This window comes from Phoxinus phoxinus, assembly GCF_949152265.1.
Source record: "Phoxinus phoxinus genome assembly, chromosome: 5".
In the NCBI taxonomy this organism is placed as follows: domain Eukaryota; kingdom Metazoa; phylum Chordata; class Actinopteri; order Cypriniformes; family Leuciscidae; genus Phoxinus; species Phoxinus phoxinus.
Window position 1 is genome coordinate 29,974,968 of NC_136880.1, and position 21,102 is coordinate 29,996,069.

Sequence of the window (21,102 nt, forward strand, 5' to 3'; positions counted from 1 at the left end):
CTTTCACAAAACATGTAATTTCAAAGCAGCAATACAGAAAATAATTAATTAATAATTCATTCAACCTTAAAGCCCCAACAGGAATTCAAGAAATAATTTAGAGTACTAAATGTGGGTAATGACATAGTTTGGATAAAACATTTAATTAGATATTACCTTTTTTAAATCACTAGTTTATACTTTAATCCTGATAGTTAAATAATAATAAAAAACTGTAAAAACAAGTTTTTAAATAAATAAAAATGGCACTGAACTTGTCAGCCAATGATCACAATGCATTTTCATTATGGAAAAGATCAACATGTTGAATCCTCTTGTGTTCCATGGGGAAAGTTTCACTCAACATAAGGGAGGGTAAATGTTGACAGAATTTTCAGTTCGAAGCAAATGATCTGTGGAAGGACTTAACTGGACTGACCAAATTTAGACATGTGAGTTGGTGGAAATTTCTCCAACAGCATTATAGACAAAACTCCTTTTGTATATTTTTAATTTAAAAAAGTCATAAAGTAAAATTAATTTTTGTGACCTTATTCAGGGTTAGTAATATTCAATACTTTTTTTGTTTAAAACCATTTCATTTATATGTTACCACAATAGGTTAAAATAGGTTTTACTGGATATATTCATGGATGTTAAAGTGATTAAAATATGAAATAAATGTTAATAAATTCTGTCATTATTTACTTATGTTGTTCTAAACCATGAATCTATTTCTTCTTTGGAACATAAAAGAAAAACTATTCCGTTAAGAAATTATGAGCTAATATTCAGTATGAATCGTTAATATATGAATCGCAATTCAGTGACCTTCCTTATAACACATGTAAAGACAGACCGCTTAATAAATGCCTTCCATTCATATATAAGTGGCCTCTGAAAAGAGTTCTCGGTGCTCAGACTTTAAAATATCAGAGCACCTGAGGTCATATAAGGTAAAGACAAGAGTGGATCCTACAACCACTATCGACCAACTGGTGATTATCAGCTCAAGAGAACGAGCGAGCGAGCGAGAGAGAGAGACAGAGAGACAGAGACAGAGAGAGAGAGAGAGAGAGAGAGAGAGAGAGAGAGAGAGAGAGAGAGAGAGAGAGAGAGAGAGAGAGAGAGAGAGAGAGAGAGAGAGAGAGAGAGAGAGAGAGAGAGAGAGAGAGAGAGAGAGAGAGAGCTGTCTGTCTCACCCAAGCCAGACTGAGGAGTTTAATGGTGGTGCAAGTGTGGGAAAGAGACTCGGCCCTGCAACCTTCTTGCTTGTGTTCAGAAGAGACTAGATTACAATGGCTGGCTTTACAACTGGTTCCCGTGTACACGGCTAGCCACCGAACAAAGTGCCCCAGGGCAGTGACTCATGGCATAAGCTTCCCTTCGCTCTGCGACAGAACGAAAGGCGGAAATTGGATCCAGATGCCGCAAGATAGCCAGAAACACATGGTTTGATGGCACTCATGTTGACTGTTCCCCGATCAGGGTCTGAACCAGACAAATCCATTTGTAGTGGATTTGGAAGTGTCAACTTGACTCTGAGATAACTTGATTAGCTTAACAAGACCTGAAAAACTTGCTTGAACATCAACAAATTAAAAGAAAAAACGTTTGATGCTGAAACGAGTATTCAAATAGTTGCTGAATGTGAGAACAAGAAAAGCAATCCATATCCTTGTTGTGTTGAGAGCATTGTTTTTCAAACATCAACATTGAACCTGCTCACTGCAACAACCACGTACAAGTTCAGAAGTCCACAATGAAAAAACAATCTAAATCTAATTTAAACGTGGAAATAACCAGGGTTTTAGGGTTTTAAAACAAAAAAAGTAATGAAAAGATATTCTGCACTGTTTCTTGGTCACAGTTCGAATAAGTAAATTTGTGACACTGAGCATGAACTCCTTTGTATAAAATGTCTGATTTTCTTTCATGGAAACACAAGGTTTATCTCAAATCATGCTGGATAACATGATTATCAGGATTTGCACAAACTTGAGGGTTGCTGTCACTAAGTCAAAAGAGGGAAAACACAAAATAGTAAAATATCCTGAAATTCATATACATTTTTTAATTTCCATTTTCAAGATTTTGAATTTTTCTGAACCTCACTGTACATGGTTGTTGTAGTAAGTAGGTTAGGTTGGTATTTGAAAAACAATGCTGATAATAAAATATGCACTAATATTTACTTATATTTAAATATTATATATTTACTTAAAGTTTTACAAACTAGAACAAGGAATAACTAGAAGACAAATAAGATTTTCACACTAATCTTTTTATGTCAGAGAAACAAAGTGCATGAACCGTAAAAGTAGATCATGAAAAACATGTCACCATGAGACAAAAGGGGGAAAAGTGTCACCTTGTAAAAGCACTGCAGTGCTCCTGAGAACACAAGGTGTCCTTGTACTAAGATTAAAGGCATATTTCATCAAGAGGCTCTCTGATACTAAAGCTAGGTGGCATGTCCTCACTGGTAAAACACAGTAAAGGAGTGTAATGCATGTTAGAATTGAATAGACAGCATGGCTCTCCACCAAAACAAGTAACAATTTAGGCTGAACGAAATAGTCTTAAGAGCTGAACTTTTTGCAGTGAATCAGGACAAAGCTAACGGAGATGCTTTTGTAATTCCATTTGATAATGTCCTCTACTGTTCAGCACAAAATTATTTTTGTGTCCTAAATTTAATCTGCATTTAATACAATATTTCTTAAACACAGCTAAATGAATTATCATATCCAGTGACAAATGAGACTGTTTATCTTTGTAAAGCCACTCAGATTATTATATTATACAGATTATTACATTTATTTACTTATATTCAGTACAAAAGTACTTATATTCAGTGTCATTATTTTTTTTTTAATAATGAATGAATTGTTATTCACAATATATACACAGTATTTGTTCTAATATAATTATAGATAATATATATAATTTTGTATGTACTTAATGTAGATTTGCTCACAACAAAGGACTGCCTGATAAACGTCCATTCATTCATTATATATATAAAAATATGTTTACTAATTGAATTGGTTTCATTTTTAAATTGACGTTAAACAGGAATATTTATCATGCCGTATTTTTCTTGTGACATTGTAAGTAGCACATGTGGGTGTTGGGGGAAGAAAATCAAGATCAAGATCATTTGAACTCTGGAGTGTTCATGAGATTGCAGTATCATTACAAATGAAGTCTGCTCTAACTTCCTGTCTTTCTCCCTGAAATTAGAACCAGGGGATCTTGTCATCAAGTTCATCTGGGGATCGGGTCTAAACTGATTATGGAACACTGAAATATGATTTAAGCAATATCAAAACGAACAGGTCTGGCCGTAATATTGGTCGTATATCAGTCTCATCCTTATTCTAAAAATGTATTTAATTAACTCACACACACGCGCGCACACACGCACACACACACATGATATCTGTGTGGATTTTCAGTCCAGTTTTAGACCGTATCATAGTACCGAGACAGCTCTCGTTAGAGTCACAAGTGATTTGCTCTTATCATCCGATCGTGGTTGTATCTCTCTATTAGTATTACTTGATCTTAGTGCTGCATTTGACACCATTGACCACAACATCCTTTTAAATAGACTCGAACATTATGTTGGCATTAGCGGAATTGCACTAGCATGGTTTAAATCATACTTATCTGACCGTTATCAGTTTGTAGCAGTAAATGAAGAGATGTCTTATCAATCACAACTTCAGTATGGCGTACCACAAGGCTCAGTACTAGGACCGCTGCTGTTCACTCTGTATATGCTACCATTAGGAGATATCATTAGGAAACATGGAATTAGTTTTCACTGTTATGCTGATGATACTCAGCTGTATATTTCTTCAAAACCTAACGAAACCTACCAATTCACAAAATTAACGGAATGCATAGCTGATATAAAAAATTGGATGACTAGTAATTTCCTACAACTAAATTCAGAAAAAAACAGAGATTCTAATTATTGGACAAAAAACTTCCACACGTAATAACCTAGAGTACTGTCTAACACTTGATGGCTGCTCTGTTAAGTCTTCGTCGTCGGTTAGGAACCTGGGTGTGCTCTTTGATACCAATCTTTCATTTGAAAGTCATGTGTCTAGTATCTGTAAAACCGCTTTCTTCCATCTTAAAAATATATCTAAATTACGTCATATGCTCTCAATGAATAATGCAGAACAATTAGTTCATGCGTTTATGACCTCAAGGCTAGATTATTGTAATGCTCTACTGGGTGGTTGCCCTGCACGCTTAATAAACAAACTACAGCTAGTTCAAAACGCAGCAGCTCGAGTTCTTACTAGAACCAGGAAGTATGACCATATTAGCCCCGTTCTGTCAACACTGCATTGGCTGCCTATTAAACATCGTATAAATTTTAAAATATTGCTGATCACTTACAAAGCACTAAATGGTTTAGCTCCGCAGTACTTGAGCGGGCTCTTAACACATTATAGTCCTTCACGTCTACTGCAATCTCAAAACTCCGGCCAGTTAATAATACCTAGAATATCAAAATCGACTGCTGGCGGTAGATCCTTTTCCTATTTAGCACCAAAACTTTGGAACAGTCTTCCTAACATTGTCCGGGAAGCAGACACACTCTGTCAGTTCAAATCTAGACTAAAAACACATCTCTTCGGCCTAGCATACACATAACACATTATAGACTTCTATAATTCAATGTTAGGCTGCATAGTTTAGAACAGCCGGGACCGGGAACACTTCCCATAAATCCTGATGTACTTGGTACATCATAAGAAGGATGGCGTCTACGCTAATATTAGTCTCTCTGTCTATCCCGAGGTTTACCGCTGTCCACCGGAACCAGGCCGTATCCAGATCTGATGAAGGACCAGCGCCAGGACACGACGACGCCGCTGACCTGAAGTGTCAACCAGTCTCTCCTCCTCTCCACTCCGACTTCAACAAACAGGAACTGGACAAATACTCTGATTCATTCTGAACTTCTGACCTGTAATGCTCCTGAATCATAATCATACACTGTTCGCTCGTTGGCCAGAGGAGAACTGGCCCCCGACTGAGCCTGGGTTCTCCCAAGGTTTTTTTCTCCCTTCTGTCAACTGATGGAGTTTTGGTTCCTTGCCACTGTTGCCTTACCTTCTGGCTTGCTTAGTTGGGGACATTTAATATTCAACAATATTATAGATCTGCCTTAAAGGTGGATGATGATGAAATTGTTTTTTGTATTATTTTCATGTTATCACTATGAAGCTGCTTTGATACAATCTGTATTGTAAAAAGCGCTATATAAATAAAGGTGACTTGACTTGACACACACACACACACACACACACACACACACACACACACACACACACACACACACACACACACACACACACACACACACACACACACATATATATATATATATATATACACATACACACACACACACACACACACACACACACACACACACTCACAAAATATGCATACGCCCAAAACCTCTGCTTTCCCAATCAACCACAACTATGCATAAAAGACAAAAATTTCTTCAAGTCTTATGGTCTTAATTATGATGCACACTTTTCTGGGTGTCAATGTTGAGCAGAGGCACGTGTGCAAGGTGCTTAAAACCCATTAGGTCAAAGGGCCAATTCAGTGTCAGCTGTTGCAGGCATTATATCAGTATAATCAAAATCAATATGGCGCAATACCATGAACAGAGATGCAGCTATAGTGTCGGATGATGTGCAGAGAAGCTAACATGCATTAGCACAGATACCTTTTTGCTCTGAGTCGCTTCCCCTGGAGGATGTCTTTGATGCACTACTGTGGCACACATATTAAATTACAATGCAGGCATTTTATCAACTAGACAAGTCCAAATGGCTCACTGCTGCTGACCTTTGCTGGAGTTCATTTGACTTGCCTTTCTTTTTCTTTAGCAGCATGACATGTACTGTTTGCACATTTCCGAAGCAGTTTTTTTCTCCCATGCACTGAATGAAAGAAAAACAGGTCACCGAGCAGATAAAGAGACTTACGTTGGGTGTGTCCCAATCCATCTGAACCTACATTTCATTGACAGACTGTCAGAACTTGCCACAGATAGCAATGTACATGCCTATTATATGAAGAATTCGTACAATCATATCTTGTTAAATAAAGGAATAAAATCCCTTAATGGATGCCTCTAGGTGCTAGTTTTGCATGTACGAGGGAAAAAACATTCTATAAAAGTGGATCGTTTTATACGCTAATACAGGTGGTGATAAGCAAGCTTTAAGAAATAGTTAGCTTTATTCAGATACTAATTCTAACGGACTATTAAGAATGAATCACTCTTCGATAGAAATAAAATGATGGCTATACAAAATAAAGCAACAAAATCAGCACTTCAAACGCTCCTGAATATGAATACGTTTGAGGATTCCACCTTAAACAAGACAAAACAACGTTCAGAGTGTATGAACGGCATGTTTGAATGAGATGTGGCATAATCACCTGCTTCTAGGCCGGAGTGATTAGTTAACTGCCATGCAGTCTGCTAAATAAAACTAGAGTGTGCATGCAGTCTTTACCCGGCATAATCAGTCAGGCCCCCGGATAAGTGTTTCCAGAAACCAATCCGACTTTACAGTTCCCTTCAAAACAAAACCCCCTTGTTCCTACAACCAACTGTAATATATCAGTGAGGTGAAATGTCAATCATCGACTAATAAAAGGAAATGCATAAATAGTCTTGTATTATATGCTGCATGAATTATACGTTTCAAAAGTGTGCACCCTTACAGGAAGAAAGTCCCAAGATCTACATTGGCTAAAGCAGCGAGCAGATTTCAACATGAATGATTCTTAATTGGTGAAAACAAACCCGCCACAGACAAGAGGAAGACGTGCTTTATTTGGACTGAGCAGCAAGCAAATATCTGATTCTGGCTACTCAGCCAGCTGGCAGATTATTTCAGAGCGAAACCCTATGTCCCTTATTAAGTGGCACACATGACCACATGGGCCTAATTTTCTTCCGCTGCAGCTCAGGCCTAAAGTTACCCAGCGTTTAGAGACTTCAAAGCAAATATCAGAATATTATTTCCCTAGTAATATATTTCCAAGTCTCTTGTGATGGTACATCGACTTACAATAGGTTGAATGACACGTCTGCCATAGCCTGACGGGGTCTATAGCGTTTTTAATCGTACTTTTAAACTTCGGGTTTCGGGTAGTAACCGGCGAACAAAGAGAACTACAAAATTCGACTGCTTTACGGCATATACGTCACTTCCACCACCACCACCCCCACTTCCTTAAAATCGGACGTGCGAGCCAAACTAGCGTTTGTTTGCCAAATGTTATAGTCATGGCCGAAGCAGCACAGAAAAGCAAGAAAGCAAAGGTTTTGTCAGAGGAAAGCAAAAAGAGGAAACGAGAAAGTGATCGTATTAAAGGCAGAACGAGGATCAACATTGAGCCAGCGTTTCCTCGCTGGCGTGAGCTGAAGGAGGAGGAGGGGTGCCCGATGCCACCCGTCCCGGTTTTCCAGGGATTATTCTCTTTTTTGAGCGACAGTCCCAGAAAATTCATATTCTTTCCCGGGACACGAATTGTCCCATTTTTTTGTGAAAATGTACTTCTAAAGTAGAATTTCCTGGTTTCAAATTAAACCGTTTCCGTCTACTGTTACTGTGTTTTTTTCATAGTTGTGTACAGTACATCCAATCCTGTGTCCGTAAACGGGTAAAAAAACATGGTAAAAACGGGTAAAACAGTGGATTGGCAAATGCCTGGCGTTTACTTTTATTTGATTGGAAGCTCAAATTATCGCCTAGCAACTGCCTGTGCTGTCGGTCGGTCGCGCGCGCGCATCAACACACATCCAAGATGATACAGTGTGAGTTTAGTTGCTAGATAGCTTTTTAAAATATGTCTATTTACATCTATTGTGTGAAATGGGGAGAGAGACGGACGAGGAGGATAACCACTGTCTATGAGGATAACACAACAAAGTCGGATGAGCCACCAGTGTCAAAGAAAATACTATTTACAACCTACAACTCAGACTCAGACCACAAAAAATAATAATAATCTGTGTCTCGGTTTTTCACACTTCAAAGGTGGCAACCCTATGCTCGACCGATGCGGACTTTCAAATATCAAATGAAAGCCTATGTCTAAAGGGCGTGTACAAGTTTGGTAGGGGCTACATTCTTTCAAGTAAATATATAAGATGTACAAAATAATATTTTAGGATACCTAACATGTCTGTGATATTTGTTTATTTGTCTTGCCTCAAGCTATAATAAATCGATTTGTAAAATTTGCAGATTCATCTATGGTAGCTTGATATTATAATATTGACGATATATGGTTATTATATCTACCACTCAAACATTGCATTGAAGTATCATATAGATTCAGTAAAACGGTAACCAATAGACTAGGCTACTATAATGACGCTGGCTTGTAAACGTGAGCATCACGATCATTTGTCGTTTGAAAAAAAATAAAACCCATGAAATTATATTCATATGACATGCTGAAATATATGCCACTGTACCTGGATGAAGACCAGAAGTGACAAAAAAAAAAAAAAAAAGTTGAAAGAACAAAGTGTTTTTTTTGCTAAGAATCAACTTAAAAAATTACACAGTGTAGCTTTAATTTTAAATTTATTACAAGTTAGATTATCTTAAATAACATTTGTGCAAAACCTCACATTCATGTTATTGATTAGAGAATCATCCAAAGAGCTTTCCGTTGTTCAATGGAAGAAAAAACATCTGAACTTTTGTACAAAGGAATTATCAGTGTCACACATTTCCAAGTTACATTTGGCTGGTGAAGTAGTGCTCTGGTAAACTTTGCCTTGCCCTCAGACCCAATCAGGCAGAATTGTGATCCCAGAAAATGTCCATGTCCCGGATTCCCTTTTACTCCAGACTGAGCCTTTGAATAAGCAGCCATATTCTTCTAAATTAGGCAACACACACAAATACACATTCACAAACCAGAATACTTAAGTGCATTACAAGTGCAATTTAAGGTTGCATGACTAAAGGGAAAATGCACTAAAATAGAGAAGCTACGGGTAAGAATTAAAGAAACATTTTAAAGAGCAGTTTTAATCTAAGAAATTGTAGAATTATATTATTTAAACAAATTAGCTTCTTAAAAAAAAAAAAAAAAGACGACGAAGAAAAAGAAAAAAAAACATACGGGATACACATTTTTTCTGATCGTGCTGTAGGCCTACTTGTACGGCATTGGTTAATTTGTATAAAGCAAGCAAAATAGCTTTGGGATTGGACAGCTGGAAAGATCTCATCATTACCCGAGTTTAACTGACATTTGAACAAAGAGAGCTGTTGTCTGGGCAGTTCTTCCCAGGACAGAGTAAGTGACAGGCTCAATTGCCCTCCTACGCAGGGTGGAGTCTCCCATACAGCATGACTCATACATACACAAACCTAATACATGCATACACTGCACACACACACACGCACACCCACACACAGGCATGCACAGTTTCCCCCTTTCAGGGAGTTACAGGTGAAAGTGTTCATGAAAGTCTGGCTGTCTGGCTGTCTGAAGTCCCCGATAGGGAGTGTGTGAGCAAACTTTGTTTTCACTTGCTGTCCAGGCAACCAGCCAGACCAAATAAGACTTTTATACTTTGTTTCTAGACCTCTCCTTTGTAAGCAGGTCCTCACAGGGCTGTTAATTGTGTCATTTCCTCTTCCACAGTAGTCCTCTGATTAGTCAAAGCCATAACCTGCAGTAACGTTTGAAGGCCGCCCCGAAAAGGTCCCTAGTAAGATTCTAGACAGTATTTACAATGGTCAAAAATATGACGAAAATGGTAGAGAAAAAAACATATGGATTTTCAACAATAATTGTGCACAATAATAGAGAATATGCACCAGTCCTTTACGCAACAATGAGAAAAGAAAATAGATTGAGCTGCAAACGTGTCTAATGAACCAGCTCTTTTTAATGTATAATTTAAAGGCTTAAAATTTCAAAATTTCAGGCTTAAATCAGACTCGGTCAGTCAAAATCAGAATAGTTCAGAGCAGTTGCTGAGTTTGCAAATGACTCCCTGAATAAACCACATAGCAAATCGAAATAAGGAAATAAATATGCACATTCACAAAATTTTTGTTGAGTATCCAGTCAAACTACTGTATTTGTCCAAATTCATCTGTCACTAGTCAAATTAGGCAGATGTCAACATGGGCATGCAGGTTGTGTGGCATGCTCTCATCCTCAAACTATAAACAAAACTGGCCAGGTAAAAGAAAATATGACCCAGAACACATAAAACATGGGTTCATTTGCAACAAAGCCATGGTTTGTGCCGCCCACAATGAATTTTAAGCAGTTAATTATTGCCAAGGGAATAAAACCATTGAAATTCAATTTTGTTAGTATGTTGGGTCGCCACATGATGTCTAAAAACTAGGTCCAGTTGTGAACCGCCACTATAGATGACTTGAGCCATCATTTACACAGCAGAACAACAAGTATTGATGGAAGTGGATATGTGGTATCTAGTTTCAGGGCAAGTGGGCTGTGATAGAGCCTGATTGGATTAAGATGATAATATAGAAGCCAGTTACCTAGCAACACAAACAGTTATTCTGTAAACACAAGTCGGTCATTTAGCATACAGAACATTGCTCATGCGTGTTGATAACAGGGCATGATTTAAGACAGAATAATTAAAGATTATCATAATGCTGTGAGGTTGATGACTTGAGAACTACTGCACGTAAAATGACAATAAAATCAAAATCTATGACACGTATAGAGTCAAAGAAAATCCTGTAGGCTATGACCTCAGATATCACTAACTTTCTGTTTCCTTTTTATTTTCCAAACTCATCCTCCTGCCTGATCCTTTGAGGCTTGTTTTGAGGCTGAAAACAAGTTTCCTCCCCTCTCTGGTGTTATTTAAGGAAAAGACAGCCTCTCCCCTCCTCTCTCTGCTCTGGGATGGGTGTGGTTTTCAAAGACAAACTTCTGAATGATGTGTACGCCTCCGTTTCAGTTCCTGAGTCTGACTAGAGGAGGAGTGTAGGGCAGAGCTTTGCTCGGGACTCTTACAGTGGAGACCAGTCTCCGCATGTATGGACGCTCTGTATGGCCCTAGTTCCATCCATGATTGGCTGTGAGGATCACCACGGCCAAGGCCACAACACTGCCAGTCTTGGTTTATTTCAACTCTGAGAGTGCGAGTCACCTGGACTTAATTGTGAGTAAAAACTTCATTTTGGGATCCAGCAGTTTGGTAACTTATCATTTTGTCAAATTAACACATTAATTTGCCACTGGGTTTGCTTGACCCAAACTTATGGATTATACACTACAGGCGAACCTTGATGCAGTTTTTTTCCCTTTTGTCTGCATACGGTATTGTGTCTGTGATTCTTCACCTGTTGAACGCATGAACGCTTGGGATACATACGAATAAATAAATGAAAAAGAAAGAATAAGTGCAAGTGCTACAACTCGCCAATTTTGTAATAGAAGTCCTCTATTGTTAAACGGTGGCATTTATTGTTAGATTTAAAGGGCATGAAAATTGCTAACTAAAATCTCTAATATATATATATATTTGAAAATAAGGATCAGATAAAATGCTTCTTTTTTAAATACGGTATTATTCATGCCGAATAACTTAAATGTATGATTTCGCTTTTACATGTTTTTTAATTCATTTGTTTTAAAAAGAATAAGCATTAATATGGCATTTTTCCTCCATCCCCTCCCCCATAAATTGCTGTTTAAATATAAAAAATTGCCGCTCATTATAATGTGGCGGGAGACGTTTATGGGCCTGTGTTTATCGTGCTTGAAATGAGATTTTAATGCTGGAACCTGTATTTAACACCACATATTGCTAAAAACCACAGTTCCGACATAAAGTTTCACTGTAAACAGACATCAAAAAAGCTTTAAAGTGAAAATAATAAACAGAATTTAATCTGCAGTAACAATTCATAGTTTAGCAATGCATTTATATTCCTCTATTTAGATTCCCACTGGGAAACTGGATTTATATTGGGTTTAATAGCCGCCAGATTTTAGTGATACTCCTAACAATTCGTTGAGGCTTCATGGTTTTATACATTATAAAGCAGCAGTTTAACCAAAAATATTGTCAGCGAGAAAATATCTAAAAACAGTGTTTCGAAGTGAACAAATAAATAAATAAACCGTACATACATAAAAAGAAAATGTGTGTGTTTATAGTCATTAAAAAGATCCCAAAAGATTTCCATTCACGGTGTTTACAGAAATATAAAGACATTGGAAGAAATGTATATGTAATTTAATTCCCGGGACCCTCAACAGTCACGATTAAGAGAGTCTGAGCATGTGCTTTGTCTTGCTACTTTTGCCTCTCTCAATTGGATCCTGGCAGAGAGAGAGGAAGTAAGCCATCTTTTCCACCTGACATCACTGACGTGATTAGAACAACAGTGTGGCCTAAAGCTGCACACTGCCTCTGCTTACAAACGTCAATGAGCATCAATGTACAGCCAGTAAATCAAACAGAACTGGAGCATATTTAAAGATTGTAAATATATAGCACATTATTTAATTAATTTAAATTTGTGTGTATGCTAAAAGATGAGTTTAAGATTGTATGGACTTTTATTTTTTTCCAATACTTTTTTTATTTTTATTCCTGATATTAGGGAAAAGGTATAAAATCAAAAAAAAAAATTTGTAGTTACTATTTTATTTAAATATTGTTGGTTTAACTAAAAAAGAAAGTAACCTTGTTGCCTTCAAATGTTAAGTTCATTGAAATAAAAAAATTTAGTTGATACAATGAAGGAGATTGGTTTAATCAACAGAAACTCAAAATATTATGCTATCTGAACCACAGTTGATTTGACAAAAATCTATACATATTTATAAATATATATTTAATGTTATAAACAGATTTAAATATATACCTATGAATTGTTTTTAAATAATTATAAAAAAGCCTTTTAAATAATGACTGCACAAGATGATATCAATCTAAACAAGGATGAAATGAAAAAGGAATAAATTCAGTAAATACATTTCTAAAGCTTTGTGAGCTTACAAATTAAGCTTTGTGAGCTTGTATATTATTATTACAGTATGCCCGTGTGAGCTGAGTTTCATTTTAATACCATACTGAATGCATTTAAAAAAAGCCACATTCATGTTTATGTTCTATCCAAGGAGGTCTACCTTATTTCAGAGCACTGGCTTAAATGACTGTAATCGATCTGAGCGTCCCTAGCAAAATAGCTTGAGTCGTGCACTTCAATGATTGGGTTTTATTCTTCATTTTCAGAATAATTAAACCTAACAGAAAGTCAAATTAAATTGGGATGTAAATCCTGTAATCCTGCAGCTACAATTCACTGATGTAAATTACAAGCAACAGGGGTAATCTGGAAGATTTCAAGTTATACAAAACTGTGTTGTGTTGCTACCAGTAAATGGGTAGCTGTATGAAAAATGCCCCTTCCTGGCAGCTGAAAGGCTACTAGAGTAGAGCAGGGGAAAGGAAATGGCACATGATGCACGCAAACAAATTATGAGGAGGGGGAAGGGAAATTACATCATAACGGCCCATATCTGAACAAATCAAATTAGGATTCATTACTAATTTCCTCAACAATGGCAGCCTAAGAAAGTAACAATGTTAATTAGTTGCAAAATGTAAGAAACAAAACATAAGGAACGTAGAAATGATCCACTTAACTGAGACGTTACTCAAAAAAAAAAAATCACAATGATTGCATTGTTCGAGTGGGAGAAAAGCAAAATACTTTATCGTATTTTATATAAAAGCTCCATCTTTTCAGACCCTTCCGAGATATCAAGTGACTAATCGCTTATATTTGAAGATTTGACATGGAAAATAGCAGTGTTCAAAATAAATCCATGGAATTAAACATCATAATAATTCTTCACAGTGTCAAGGGCCCTGCTAAGTGTCACAGTGATAATGTGAGTAAGAGCATGAAGACAGCAGGCAGACAGCAGGCAAAAAAGAAAAGAGGAAAATAAAGATGAAAGGGTAATTATGGGCAAAGACCTGGTGTGAGAGGTTTTGTTCTCTACGACTTGTTTACAGGAAGTCTTCTAAGGTCCAACAGATGGGTGCATTCAGAGAGAGAGATTTTATTGCATTTTTCCAAGTCCAATAAAGTCCCCAAATTTTCCCTACCTTCATTTATGCGTGGGAAAGCAGTGCTGAAGCTACTTGTCTCAGCGCCGCTAGTAATCAGCGAGTGCGGTTGGCAAGAGTGAGACAGGTTAATTGGCCAAAAATCAGCTATTAGCTATTATTTTAATAATTGAAGTGTTCTTTTTTTTTTTTCCACAGGACACCGTATTTTAGAATGTTCCGTTTTCAAAGCCATGCTGGAACACATTATAGTTGAAAGCAGAATCGTACTGTCTCTTGTAGTGTTTAGCAAGTCTATTGAAACATTTACTGTTCTGCTGTCCTTTAATATGCCATTGTACATTTATTTAAGGGCCTGTATAGGCTTATGCAACCACGTTTTCATTTAGTTGAATCTGATTAAGCTCATCCTCTTGTGTTCTCGAGAGTGTTTTTGAAGTTATGGAGCATACACTCTCTGCTATGTAGTAAATAATTATCAAAGTTATTATACCACCAGACAGCTCCTTCAGCTGAAGGCCAGTTAGATATTTAGTTAATGAAGAGTGTCTTTGACAGTACTTTTGCAAATGTGGTTTAACCTCGATGTGGAGGTTTTTGTTTTTTTGGATGTGGTCCCTCAAGAGGAAAATGTAAACCATCCAAGACAGACTGTGATAAATTCCTCTGAGCATGTTATTCCAAGTTTCCAAGGGGACCATTTGATTCCATATGACTAAATAGGAAATAAACTGGATCAGTGTTTTTAAGATTTACAAATAAAAATGTTAAGGAGTAATGTTGTGCGAATTAACAATTCAATAACGCTAAATAATATTTGTTTATTGCACAAATACTTGATTTTTTTAAAAATGGTTTTATATACTGCAAATCAAAACCTTGACCTTTTCTGTTTTATATTAAAATGATGGTTAATGACACCACAAATCAGTTACAGTTTGCTTAAAGTCACAAACAAGTACTTCAAGTACATTTGAAGTAATTGCCATGTGAAATCTCTGTGGTAACAAAATCCTGGAAGGGAGGGGGGACCCTCTAGAAACCGGCATCTCATTTTGGATGTGTAATCACTGATATTCCTGATTATTTCCAGGGACTATGTTAATAATTTACCGAAAAAGGCATATTTACAGAAGAATTCAATAAAAGATTTCATGTCCAAATCTTCAGGAGACATTTAATCTCTTCCTGAATGTTTTTTTTTTTTCCTGCAAGCATATTATGTGTGCTTATTGATTATCATGAGTATCAATAGGTTGCTTTTATCATGAGTCCTACACCTTTGCCTTCAGTTTCTCAACTCCTTTCTCAAACCCCAGCCCCCTGCCAAAGGGCCTTTTCCATACGCACCGGGCACACAGTCAACTTTATCTGCAACATCAGCTTGGGAAGCCCGCCCACCCACTTCCCAGCATGCAATGCCTCCCTTTGTCCACATAAGTGTTTCCTCCCCGCCAGGACAAGGCAATGGCGTCAGAGCAGCCAGACCAATCACGTGTGTCCTGGGCTGCCCCTGAGGCCGTCTAGCCATAACAGCTGAGACTGTTAAAATCATGTGTAATCATGGGGAGAGGGGTGCTGGCGTTATTTCAGACATGCAGCACAAGTCCTGTGATTGTCTGCCAGGGGCATAACAGAGTGTCAAATAGATGCAGGCAGAAAGTACAAGGTGCCAGAGCTGGCCTCAATTGCCATAATTTCGTAGGCATGCTGCAGCAGCTCAAGGCGAGTAGATGATAGACATTATGAGAGCAAGGGAACCTGTCACTAAAACCCAAAAGCATGTTTTTTCAACAACATTGCTGAAATTGATATCTTAATTCATGCTCCTGGGGGACGATGGGAAAAAGATAGCAAAACAATGTTTTTTGTTGTTGTTTTTTTACACTTGGCATACTAAAAGCACAAGAAATATTGTGTGCATGTATCTTCCAAGCATTTTAAAGCAAAAAGCTTGCCAAGATTTTTTTCAAACTTTGCAATGCGACTTTTGTTCACATGGCCATTGATGAAACCATGAGTCATCGTATCAAACAAGTCCACTTCCAGTGACAGTATACTGAAATTGTCTTGTTCAAAGTTAACTATTTTACAGCTTGAAATCATAGATTTATCATACTGAAATTTATTCCTTCACAGAGTTTTTGTTTTATTCACCTTTTTTATTTAATAGCACTTACTATTTTCTTAGAATAGACTGTTAAGCTTGAATTGAACAAGTCTTTAATTTTCTGGATCTGATGAGGCTTCTGAAAGGTGCTTAAGTCATTTCAAATGTGATGTGACAATTACTTAGTTCAATTACAGAGAAAGCTCAGTAAAAACCAAGTAACACATTAAGCTGCCAATGAGAAATGGAAAACACAGTTTCACCACTTGCAACCAATGAAATACTAAATCAGTAACAAGGCTCAACTAAATTTAGTCTGACTTATAGATCTCGCTTGACTGACAAATGAGACAATTTAGGGCTGTAGATACATCTAATGAAGTCAACTGTGGATCACGATAAGGACTAAATTATGTATAAATTATTTAAATTATTTATTTTTTAATTAAAGAATGAAAAATGTTAACTTGACAAACAAATGTTAAAATGACAAACATGAACTCAAAGGAAAAAGTTTATTTATATGCATTTTAAAATATTAATTGAAAATAAAATACAAACACACATATGCATGCACATAGCAAAACTTTTTTTTAAATCATAATAACGAGTAATCAATTCAGCGTAATCTGTTAAGAATAACATGCTTGTGTGTATATATATGTGTTCCTTTTTTATGTTCAATTTCCAGATTCAAGCCATATTTTGTCTCCCGCATAAGAGACATAGCTCAATGCATTATTTTCAGAGTTTAACAAGTACAGTCACACATATTGACGGTAAAACAGAAAGTTCAAACTCATTTATGTGATACACACATATGTATATATAAATCAGTAGGATACTTGAAGCACCGTCAAGCAGGGTAATGACTATGATATATTCAACATGTTCAACTGCATTCTGTTTTTTTTATTTTTTATTATAGTTTTGTTTTGTTTTGGTCATGTCTGGCCATTGTACAGCACTTTGGCATGCGCTAGATCTATCAAAAATTAGCTTTATGAATAAATAAACTCAAACAATAAATTTAATCTAGCTGTTCAAACGAATAATCTGATGAAGGGCACTATAGCATATCAGTCTATAAAACCACGTGAAAGGGGATCTGTGCACGTAGCACAAGAGATGTTTTTCACAGACTAATTCACACTATGTATCATTCAGAGATAATGAAGGAAATTCAAACTGCTTTCAAAATGAACAAAAAGACTCTCTTTCTCTTTTTTTCAGATCCTTTCCATAATGCCTGTCTGGAGATAATCTCAAATAGACAGACTTGGGTGCGTTTACCGTCATGAGAAAATGTCATGCTTATAACTCACAGACATGTTCATATAAAAAGATTTCAAAAGGAAACTGTCTAAGGACAATGCAACACATCCTTTCATTTTATGTCACCCAGTGAATCTCACACGCAGTTGTCAATATGACACGCACCCTTCATAATAGAAACCCATAACCCAGTAATAAAGGCTCCGGACTACAAGAGAAAACAAATATTTGTAAAAACATCCATTTGCATTTAGTTCAGACAACTGGCTTTTAATGTGGCCTCTAATGCAATTAGTTTCTGGCTACAGTCACAGTGATGAAAAATCACAACATCTCCATGGACGTGAGAGGAGGAGCAGAGGCCGATCGCAATCATGGCCCCATATCGTGAGCCACCGCACGAAACAACAGCCCTGATGATTCATGCGGAAAATTAACTCCATTATTTAGCTGTTGCAGTGACCCTGACAATTTTATGTTTCTCATTATGTCAGTCACTTGATATGATACACTCATTCCACATGATGAGCACAATTTAACGGGCTAAACTCTTTGATGTGTGGATCATACTTGGCTAAAGATGGTAACAATTTGCTGGTGAGAGGACAAATCTTGTCATCAGAATCTAATGGCAAGGTGAATACACACACAGAGAGAGAGAGAGAGAGAGAGAGAGAGAGAGAGAGAGAGAGAGAGAGAGAGAGAGAGAGAGAGAGAGAACCCAGGGTCATGTAAACAGAAGACACTATGGCTCCATTCAAAGCCTGTTTTCTCAAGAGTATGCGTGAGCCTGGGCAAATTATCCCCGTGAGCGGAGTGTGAAACAGGAGATGTGCGATACCACAGCGTTGAGGAACAACGTGTGTCCCCAACGCTTACTGGCAGGCTATTATGTCAGTTGCTGGTTTTCTTCCTCACTTTCTCCTGGTCATATCATCAATGGGCCGGCTGGAGGGATTCCTGGCAGAGTGATTTGGGATTATATCATAAAATCACATTGCCAGGGATTTCCAACCAGCTGTGAACTGTTTACTCCAGGAAAGTCTATGTGAGTCGACCCTGCTTACACCCTGATTGATGAAGCCGTCAAATCCGTATCGAAGAGAACGAACCAAAACTTTTTTCCCGCCATGCCCCATGGAATGAATAATCTACCCTCAGAATGAACCATAACTGAGGGCTGAAATACACTGAAAGAGAAAGCTCATATCTGTAAGCCCCACGTATGTGTTGCTCACCACTTTGTGTTCATTGCATAAACACTGGCTCTCAATTTATGACTGTGGTTTTGGGAAACTAGAAACATGATACTAGGCTATCATGCCATACTGACATATGTGGCCCAACATATGTTCATAGAAAAAGCTGTCTTTGAAATGGCGCCACACTGCTTTGTTAAATAACTTGACATGTGAGGAAAAATGTGATAATGGGTTTATTTAGTAAAAGATGTGGTGTTTTATATGAACATTTATCTAACATGATAAGAAGTATTCAAGAAAGCATTGAGAATCTTAGAGCTAAACAATTTACTTGTGTTTCATATATATCAGGCCTCGACAACAAGGACTGCCCGATGGGCCGGGGCCAGCCTGAAAGTTCCTCGAGACAGTTGACCGAATTGTCACTTGCCCAATTGAAACAGTGCTGCCTCATCACGAAAGTTTGTCATTTGCATGTGTTTTTAAGTCTTGTCAATTTAAACATTCATTTAAAAATACACACAACAAAATTATGTAAAAATGCCCGTCTTGGTGAGTATTCACGTAAACACTTTTCGGTTATGTCTTAACTGAACGTAAATAGATGAGAGAGAAAACACATGTATAACAGTATATTGGATCTGTGCATTCAGTCTTAAAGTGACAGCAGCCTAATATTCCTGATGCCATCTGTGCCATTAATGTTTATCAAACAATAAAAGACAAAGAGAAAATCACTCACTGATTTTGACTGAACAACTTTTACATTGTTATTTTCCATTTGACTATTCCATTTCTGTACCTGAAATGAATACTGTTAGAGATACCTGAAAAACTTAAAGCACTGTTTATTTCACTTGTATCTTTGTTCTGTTGTGTTTATTTGAGCTGGTGCCTGTAATTGTTTAGTTCTTGTTTTATTACTGAATACTCATTTGTCTTCAATCATGTTTGAACTTTATTTTAGTAGTAGTTTAGTAGTTTTTTCTGTGGTATTGAAATTGGTATCTAAAATTTTGGTGGCTTGTTTATTAGAATAGATTATTACATGGGTCAACACAACAACAAAACTTTGTACTTTATTTATTTCTATTTTTAGTAGGGGATGATAGAAACAAATCCTTAGCGCCTGTACACACTGATGTGTAATTAACCTTACAACTACTTTCATTGGTGTAACCCAATGTTTTCTGGTTTATACAGTTATGTAATATAATTTATATTATTTATACTGAAAATATTTTTATAGGCGTTTCTTCAACTATGGGCATTTTTGTCGATAGTTACTTAAAATAATAAAATACACTCTTACACTCTCATTAATAAAAATTTCTATTAATAACAAGTTATCAATTCAGTGCAACAACATAAACAGATCAGAAAGCATGTATATTGGCTCAAAGAAGAATGTTTTTTTTTTTTTCTCACAACATCACAAACTATATATTGTATTAAGGTAGTATTCTTTGATGAAAATCACGGTGATAGAAATTACATTTTCAATATTTTTAGAAAAAAAGATTTTTGACTTCTTTGTCATCGTTTAGCTAGTAACATTTTCACACTTTTAAAATAATGTTAAAAATAAAATCTACACAACATTTAAAAAGCAGAAGACATGACAAAAAAGTTTTCAAGGCAGTTTAACTGTGTTCTTCACAAAAAGAAAAAAATACGCTTTAAAAATAAACGACATGGATTCAAAAGTGCCCAAAGTTGAGGAAACACCCATATATCTTTGTGTATGTTGAGATATTCTGCTAAATAGAATACATATCTGAGAATTTACAAAAAATAAATATATAAGTAATTTATCTCTTAAAAACATTACATTACTGAGAGCTGAACTATTGTACTTTATAATGTTTACACACAATGACTTTTGTTATTGAATTCAATGATATTTTAGGCAAAGTTTTGGAGAGCATCTGGATTTTTATGTCTGATGAAGTTTCGTGAGGTGCAGGACTTAGCTCACTCTGTGAACAGATCTCGGATATCCTATGTTCACAGTGGCTAAGTTCCGCTCCTCTGAGGCCAACACTCAAAATCAGCCAAGAGGTGAGAAGACAAACATGACGGCTGGCCATGCTATAACAAACCGGATAAAGGACACAAACCTGTTCCAGAGGAATTACGGGAAATGACCCGCCAGGGAAAGAAGTCAGAGTGTAATCCTCAGTCCCACCCGCCCTGTCAGACAGGGTGGTCTGCTCAAGTTGGCATTAAGCCAGAGCACTATTCAACATAGGACTGGAGCAGAGAGAGTAATGAACTTCCCTCAAGTCCCTTTTATATAAAAAATACTTATTTATTTGTTTATTTATCCATTCTTTTTTCAATTCAGCTATGATAATATAATT

At 36.7% G+C, this 21,102-nt stretch overlaps 1 long non-coding RNA gene across 1 annotated transcript; it reads left to right on the forward strand.

Moving 5' to 3' along the window:
* The first annotated feature begins 11,025 nt into the window (after nucleotides 1-11,025).
* LOC306998836 lies at nucleotides 11,026-20,399 on the forward strand. The gene is made up of 3 exons (XR_013797678.1): nucleotides 11,026-11,224; nucleotides 17,496-17,545; nucleotides 19,091-20,399. It is a non-coding gene; the product is annotated as an uncharacterized lncRNA (long non-coding RNA).
* Nucleotides 20,400-21,102: the final 703 nt, after the last annotated feature.